This window comes from Notolabrus celidotus, chromosome 11 (assembly GCF_009762535.1).
Source record: "Notolabrus celidotus isolate fNotCel1 chromosome 11, fNotCel1.pri, whole genome shotgun sequence".
In the NCBI taxonomy this organism is placed as follows: domain Eukaryota; kingdom Metazoa; phylum Chordata; class Actinopteri; order Labriformes; family Labridae; genus Notolabrus; species Notolabrus celidotus.
Genome location: NC_048282.1, coordinates 33,075,043 through 33,084,367, shown reverse-complemented (window position 1 = coordinate 33,084,367; position 9,325 = coordinate 33,075,043).

Genomic DNA, 9,325 nt, shown 5'->3' with positions numbered 1-9,325 from the left:
ATGTAAGGCAGCTAAATCTTCTTCATGACATATAAGTACTGATAGACACATAAGGAGCATTTTTATGATAGAGGTGGTAGAAATTGAGCATATGTTAACAACTTTACACACTGATGCACATTGTAAATTATTAAAAATGTGTATAAACATGTTTTGTCTTTGAAACCACAATCTGTCACATAATTGTTGTGGAATAAAAGGTTAAAGGTTAGAATAAGGATTGTAAGTATAAAGTAGCAAACACTGAGATATATAGGTGAAGTTTAAGCACCTCATATTTATATTTGAGTGATCTCTTTTAATTTAAATTTATCTTAAAACATACCTTTTATTGTGGAGCTTTTCCTGACTTTATCTGAAATTTATTTTACTTTATTTTATTTGAGTTTAAATGTTTTAAGAAACATTATAAAATAATTTTAACCCTTTAGAGTTTTTTTAAGTGAATTTTATGTCTTTTAAAATGTGTTTTATTTCTTTATCTTTCCTTGTGTGATTTTACAAACTGCGTATTTTATTTTGCTGCCCATGTAAAAAACTCTTTGTAACTTGGTTTTTGAAAAGTGCTCTATAAATACAGTTATTATTATTATTATTTTTATTATTATTATTATTATTATTATTATTATTAATAATAATTTTATTATTATTATTATTATTATTAATATCATTATTATTATTATTGTTGTTGTTCTTCTTCTTCTTCTTCTTCTTCTTCTTATTATTTATTTCATTTATTTTATTCATTTTATTATTATTATTATTGTTGTTGTTGTTATTATTATTTTATTTATTTATTTATTTTATTTATTTTATTTATTTTATTTATTTTATTTATTTTATTATTATTATTATTATTATTATTATTATTATTGTTGTTGTTGTTGTTGTTATTATTATTATCTTTTTGATTTTTACTTTTATAATTATTACTATTTTTTTAATATATATATTTTTTATCATCATTAGATTTGTTTAAAAATTCTTAGTTTTTTTTCCCACTTTTAAAAAGATCAAAGTAAAGATAAAAGTAAGGTATAAAAACAAATATTTCTTTCATTGCTGTTATTGAATCCTTATCCTCTGTGGTGTAGCAACAAGTGGGCAAACGTTTACTTCCAGCTGATTGAATTAACCTTGTCCCATTGTTTGACATTATGCTAATGCAATTTCTCTTCCACAATCCACCAAACTCATTCTCACAGATTATGTCTTTCATAAAAAACCCATCCTACACATATGCATCCAGTGATTTGTAATTAAAAGAAAAAAACAATAGCTTAAAAAAATGCCTGAATGAGTGATAATGTATTCAGGAGACAGACAGCCTGATAGGAACAGGATGGGCGGATGGGGAAAGGCTGCGGAGGCTTCTTTTTGTCCTGACGTGTCAGGAGCAGCTGACTGCATTGTTCTCCTGCAGATTCACAGCCTGCCTTCTTTCATAATCCCAGAGTCGCTCCTGAGACACACTGATAATATATAATCTCCTTTCTCACCCCGAGACGGCCATATTTATTCAGTGCAACCAGCTGTTGTGTTGTTGATCATCAGAGAAGATTTATCAGTCAGAGAAGGTAGTTTGTTTCTGTCCTCAGCACAAGTTAGAAACATGTTCAGAGAAAAGATGGCGTCTGTTTGTTTCACTGCCTGTGAATACTCTCTGTATGATCGTATTTGTGTTTTAAACTTAATTCCACAGTGACCCAAATTGACCTGTTACCTACTGAAAACAAAGGAGGATGCAACACAAGCCAGACTTGTTGCTCAGTAATGAGAAATTACATTCAACAAGGAATAGAAAACTTTAGATTGCTAACAAACTTTTATTTGATACAACCTGTGTTAAGCAGTCTTTGGGATTAATAATGCTTAGATTAATCCAACTTTATATTATATTAACCATCTGTTTTTGCACATATTAGTAAAAGTTGACATTTGCCATTAAAACATCAAATCATGGACCTTTAATCCTAACCCTAAAGATATATGCACATTTTTCTGTTCTTAAAGCTCCTGTGAGGAACTTTCAATTTGTGTTGATTTTGGCGCCCCCTGTGGACAAAATGTACATAATATCTGTAGCCACAATGAAGAGCCAAAAGCCGCTGAGAGGCTGAGGTTGGGCCTAGTTAAGTGTCGGACGTGCTAAAAGCAAAAATCACTAATGCACAAAAAGTAAGTTTAACCTATTAGTACGAAAAAGGATAATTAACTCATGATGATAAAGTGCACAAAAGAAAATAGCGAAAATAAGCGATAATAATAAGTGGTAAACAAAAAGCACGGAGACCCAGCTCACCCCCTCTCTCTAACTCCAAACAAAAGAAAACAAGTGGCCTCCTCATTGAGATATCATGAGAGCGTTTCCTCAGTTCACTCAGCAAATTTAGATTTTGTATTTATCTATTTTATTTTTATTGTTTTTATTACTATTGTTGCATATTGTGTTGTTAACCTTAGGATTGTGGGGTGGGTCTGGAGTTGGGGTTGGGATCTTTTTCTTAATTTATTCTATTTTAAGTTGTTTTTCTTGTACAGCACTTTGTGTTACAATGTCATTGTATGAAAAGCGCTTTATAAATAAAGTCTGATTGATTGATTGATTGATAAATGAACAGAATATCCCCGCCCCTAACACATGACCCATAAATACCTAATTAACTGACCCCACAATAAACCATATTGTAAACAAACATCAAAAATATACAAACAATAAACTACCCTCAACCTCAAAAATAACATACATTATCTTTCAGCTGATTTTGTCTTCTTTTTTTTTAAGCGCTGTTTTGAAGCCGATTGTCAGCGGGAGCCATATTGGAAATGCTGAACTCAGTCTAACTTCGTCCGAGCTAGTGTGAGGTAAAGAGGTGGGCCTTTAGCCTTTTTGTTAACAGCTACAGGGTGCCCGTCTGTCAATCAAGTCAGCCATGCCCTTATTTGGGCAAAACATGTATGTACTTCGAAAATACAGAGTAATATAAAAATTCACCCCCTGTACAGTGTGTGCGGATAGAGAAATTAACTACTCAGACTTAAACTGTTTTTGAACCAGACTGTAAACATGTTTATTTCAGCTGCAAAGATCGTCTTGTTTGAATGTGTGTGTATGTGGTTTCCTGTGTTTCTGCAGCCAGCCTCAAGCAGACGCTCAGTGAACTGCAGTTTTTAACACTTCAGCATAGGCTTCAAATTTAAGGACGGGAGGTTGTCGCTTGTGTAAATGTCATGGCAGTATTTTCTGATGAAAAATATCATCCTGCTTTCTTATAACAGTTAAATATATCACTCACTGTGAATTTGTACTTTTGTAAACATGAAGAGCTCTGTTTCTGCAGCATGACATCAATCATTCTTTAATCTGGTCTGACACCTACCCCCACGCAGCAGTTACAGGCATCAAACATGACAAGAAAGAAACAATCAGGCCTGGAACCTATGGTCTCACTTGCTTTTGTAGGTAATAAAGAGGCATCACTATTAATACCAAACAGTTTCAGAACCAGTTAAAAACTTCCCACAGTAGCTTTAACTTTAGCTTCTTCCTGTTGTTTTGTGATAACTCTGCTTGCTAATTTAGCTGTAAAATTTCACTCATGTTTACCATTGACTCGCTGTTTCTGTACAATGTGCTGTGAATGCATATCCTTTAAACTGTTATTTTTCTAATAGACTATTTTTTATTGTCTATGGATTTTATCTCAATTTTACATGTACCAAGCAAATCAACAAAAAACTAACTAACAAACATCTTGTCTGAGTCTGAATTTGTCTGAACTATCTGTTCTAAATCAAACGCCCCCCTCCAAACACAGCTATGTGATCCCAACATTAAGATAGACCTCATGTTTTAATATGATATAAAAGTCTTCTTTCTACAAAACACTTCAAGTCAAGCATGAGATTCTGGTTGTCACACTGCAGAGGCCTTTTGGCCCCTTCAGCAGGATGTCACATTCCCCTGAAAGACTCACAAACACAGACCCTAAATATCACTGGAGGCAGCATCTGCATCAGAATACCTCCCTCACACACACACACACAGAGAGAGAGAGAGAGAGAGAGAGAGAGAGAGAGAGAGAGAGAGAGAGAGAGAGAGAGAGCATGCCTGCAGGACCTGATGATTCCCCCTGGCTTTACACTCTCCTGTTGAGGCCAGATCACTGTTATTGATTTGTTATCAGATCAGAACTTGTGATTGCACTGTCTTCTGGCCGGTCCCTGCAGTTGTTTTTTTCCCCCTCGTGTTTCCCCACAGAGCGGACCTGTTCAGCGAGCAGGGCCGTGATGCACATTAATGCTGACAGCAGGCCTCCTGTCAGGCCTGCCTGCCTACTGTGCCCTTGTTCCACCCCCTCTGAGCTCAGTGCATTCACACAATCCCAGGCATTGTCCCGGGATGAACTGCAGCAACACGCTGCTCAAGCACATCTTATGCAGTTTACAGTCTTTCTATACCTTGAACTCTTTCTTTTTCATACACCAGCGTTCATGTTTGCCTGTGTAGAAGAAACTGACAAGCCCTGAACTTTGATTGCTTTTGTATTCACATAGACGAGCTCTCTCTCTTTAAGCTGACATATTTCCGACACACTTCTAACCTGTGGGGACACGAAGCTCTTATCTTTGTCTGCTCTGTTTTTGTTCTTGGCAGGTCACTCAGATCCATAAAAGGCAGTAAAAAGTGAATTTATTTGTAAGAAAGTGAAGCCATGTTGAGAGTCAGGGTGAGTGATATACAGTTGTTCATTTCTATATTATTATTAAGTGTTTCTGGTGATTTTATATATTAGAAAATGAACGCAGCACCTTCACACATATTAGAAATACAGCGAGACAGAAAAATGTGACACTGCATCTCAATTTGAAGCTTTCCTCGGGGGGAAAAGAGCAGACAATGGACCACATGTCTTATACATTACGAGCAATACTTCACTTTTTCTCCTTTAGTGCCATGGCAATTACTTTAATGCACAATTTAAAATGATCATACCTATTATGGAGGGCGTGTGCCTCATTGATAACAAAGGAGCAGTGTGAGTTATGCCTTCAGGGGCCACGACTCATCACTTAATGGTGGGTGAATGGGGGGTCTCAGACGTTACTATCTAAAACACATCCTTCCAAAGACTTCACTCTGCGCTATCCATCAAAGAAATTACATCATAAACGGTAAAAGAAGATTTGAGGGCTTCCTGTACCCGGAATACCAAATTCTTTAGGTCTTGTTCCCCGTCGTTTATCCCAGGATGTCTCTGAAGAATGTAAATGAGTGTTCAGCGGTGATGTCCGGCAGTCATCCCTCCTCTGACTGTCGTGGTTACAGATGACGGCGAGTGCAGCGGCCACGTCTGTCAGATAACTGTCACCTGTCTGTCAGAGAGACAAATAAATACATGAATGAGTAAGGTCTATAGTATTTGCCTCTGCACCCAACATAGCAAAGTGTGAGTCACATGTCACGCCTTACAGCTCTCACAAGTTCTCTGATGAAACTCACAGTGAGGAGTTTTTATCTGCATATTTCACAGCTTGCATTAAGTGCTGGTGTTTCTGAGATACTAAAGGAAACCAGACTATCAGTGAGAAGATGAGATGTGTGGCAAACTCAAGACCTACCATTTTAGTCTTGCTTTTAACTAAGTTTTATTTTTATTCTTTACAGTTTTATTTATTTATTTATTTATTTATTATCTATTTCAAATTTAGTCACTTTTATTCTACTTTATTTATTTATTTATTTACTTATTTATTTATTTTAAGTCTCACATCTTATTTTCTTTTAATGGTTTAATATTTTAGTCTTTTATTATCTTAGAAATGTATTTTACTTTGGTGATTTTAATTTAACATCTTATTTTACCTCCAGTGTTTCCTCATTAAGGTAACATGAGAGCGTTTCCTCAGTTCGTTCAGCAAATTATTTAGATTTTTTATTTATTTATTTTATTTATTTCAATTGTTTTTATTACTACTGTTGCATATTGTGTTGTTAACCTTAGGGTTTGGGGTCGGGGCTGGGGCTGGGATCTTTTTCTTAATTTATTCTATTTTAAGTTGTTTTTCTTGTGCAGCACTTTGTGTTATGTCATTGTATGAAAAGCGCTTTATAAATAAAGTCTGATTGATTGATTGATTGATTGATTGATATAACTTATCATTTAAAGCTGGGGTTGGTAATCAGATTTAGATACACTTTTTGTTATACTGGTTAAAATGATCTATATGTCCCGATGCCAATCAATACATAATGTGTTCTTAAAAAAGAGTGGGAAAAAAAGCTGCTATCTACAGCCGGAGTAAACCTGGGAAAACACCAACCAATCCCTGCCATCAGGAGCCAAATGATGAAACCAATCAAATCCTGTCCTGCCGTTCTGCCCGCCTCCTGCAAAGCGTACATTTCATGTTTGTTTGTGTTTTTAACTTTCACTATGAGAATGTTTTGGTGGACCTTGCTCTGCTTCCTCTCTTAATACAGCTGAGTGAGCGACATGTGTGTGGGTTTCCTCGTTCTTACATCAACAATATTTCCCCTATGGGGCGGCAGTAGCTCAGTCCACAGGGACTTGGCTTGCGAACCGAAGGGTCGCCGGTTCGAGTCCCAGTGTGGACGAAGTTTGGCAAGTGGACTGGTGGCTGGAGAGGTGCTGGTTCACTTGCCTGGGCACTGCCGAGGTGCCCTTGAGCAAGGCACCGAACCCCCAACTGCTTAGGGTGCGCTGGTTAATGGCAGTATCCTCACTCTGACATCTCTCCCTAAGCATGTTCACTGCATGTGTGTGCATTTGTATGTATATACCAAAAGAAACTGTATGTGTAGCATGTCCAAAAATAGCATGAGTGAAAAATTTGAACTTCCCCCCTGGGGATTAATAAAGTACCTTTCTTCTTTCTATTCAAGGTAATTACAATGCACAAAAAGCATTGTTGACTTAAAAACACATCATAGTAACAATTTTCTGTGTGTTATTGTGATTTCATGTTTACGAAATATATGTTTTGCATTTTTTCACTGTTAAAAGAGTTTTGGCTAACACAGGCAATGTATAAGCTTATACATACCCTATCTGTCTTTCCAGACCCAACTCGGTCGAGGCATGATGGCTGTGTAACATGAGTCTGGTTCTGTCTGAGGTTTCTGCCTGTTAAAAGGAAGTTTTTCCTCGCCACTGTAACTAGCTAAATATTGCGATGTGCAATGCTCATGATGGATTAAGGTGGGGTCAGACTGAGTCTTACCCTGTCTTGAAGTTGGGTCTCTGTTCATAATTTGACATAGAGTGGTCTAGACCTCCTATGTTTGTAAAAGCGTCCTGAGATAACATTTGTTGTGATTTGGCGCTATACAAATAAAGATTGATTGACTGATATAAGCCAGCTTGAAGAGACCTGTAGCATCTGTAACTGTTCAGCGCCCGGTCATGGCGGCTTAAACAGGTCAAGTTTATGCCTGTGTAATTGTATTGTAGAGCAAATATGTTTGTTTGCCCTTAGATAATTCATATGAGAACAGTTATAAGAAGGAAAATAATAAGAGAAAAAATAGCAATAAGTTACAAGGTTAAAAATACAATGTATAATTCATGTGTTTAGAAATATGGCTTAATACAGACGGGTGAGTGACTTGTGGGTTTCCTCGTTCTTACATCAACAATATTTCCCCTATTCAAGAAAATTAACATGCACAAAAAGCATTGTTGACTTAAGAACACATCATAGTAACAATTTTCTGTGTGTTATTGTGGTTTCATGTTTACGAAATATATGTTTTGCATTTTTTCACTGTTAAAAGAGTTTTGGCTAACACAGGCAATGTATAAGCTTATACATACTCTATCTGTCTTTCCAGACCCAACTCGGTCGAGGCATGATGGCTGTCTAACATGAGTCTGGTTCTGCCTGAGGTTTCTGCCTGTTAAAAGGAAGTTTTTCCTCGCCACTGTAACTAGCTAAATACTGCGATGTGCAATGCTCATGATGGATTAAGGTGGGGTCAGACTGAGTCTTACCCTGTCTTTAAATTGGGTCTCTGTTCATAATTTGACACAGAGTGGTCTAGACCTGCTATGTTTGTAAAAGCGTCTTGGGATAACGTTTGTTGTGATTTGGCGCTATACAAATAAAGATTGATTGATTGATATAAGCTAGCTTGAAGAGACCTGTAGCATCCGTAACTGTTCAGCGCCCAGTCATGGCGGCTTAAACAAGTCAAGTTTATGTCTGTGTAATTGTATTGTAGAGCAAATATGTTTGTTTGCCCTTAGATAATTCATATGACAACAATTATAAGAAGGAAAATTAATAAATTAGCTATAAATTACAAGGTTAAAAATACAATGTATAATTCATGTGTTTAGAAATATGGCTTAATACAGACGAGTGAGTGACGTGTGGTTTTCCTCATTCTTACATCAACAATATTTCCCCTATTCAAGGGTACAACACACCCTTGCTAGGCCAACGGCACCCCATACACACCCACATCTGACATCATGTTTATAGTAGTGACAAGCATTATAATAAGACTTATCTAAAAGCAATATATATCCAAAATAAAATATGTTATATAATGCTAAAAAGACTCAACTAAATGTCAGGATTTGCTGATCTGTGATGATGGACGGTTTGCTGTGTAGTGTCTGTGACAGAGGGCAGAGCAGAAAGACACACAGCACAGAGGAAGTAGTTTGACTTTGGCTGCAGACAAACAAAATCTGGCATCTTGCTGCATATTTCTGAAGAGGTGTGGCTGTGTGTTAAAAGATCTTCAGAGCATAAACACTGAGAGAGAGAATCAGAAAGTGACATCTTGTTTTTCTGTTTCTCCGCTTTGTTTTCATGAGCGGCGCTCTCCTCACTTTGTCTCTATGTAATTCGACCACCACTGCTTTCTTTCTCTTAAGCATGTGGCAGTGAGGGGTTAAATTAGGACTCTTCAGCTGTTTTTTTGTTTTCATAAGCTTTTGTACTTTTTTACACTTATTAATGTACAAGTAACTAAGATTGTATCACTTTAAAGAACGTTGCATTGGAAAATATTGAAGTATAAAAAGTTTTGACAACCTTAGTACAGGGTGTCTAGCTTTTATAAGTTCCTGTTTATGTATCCCTTACTCCTCCATAGCCCCACCCTCTCGCCCATATATGGTCACTTCTGGCTCCAAAAAACATCATGGCAAAAAACAAACTCCAGGCATCAGTAGACAGCCCACCACTCAATAACATCACCTTGATTTTGTCACCATGATAGATAACATAAAGTTTTTTTTACAGCTGCTTTTACATGAATTGGATATCACTAGTGCAAGAATGTCATATT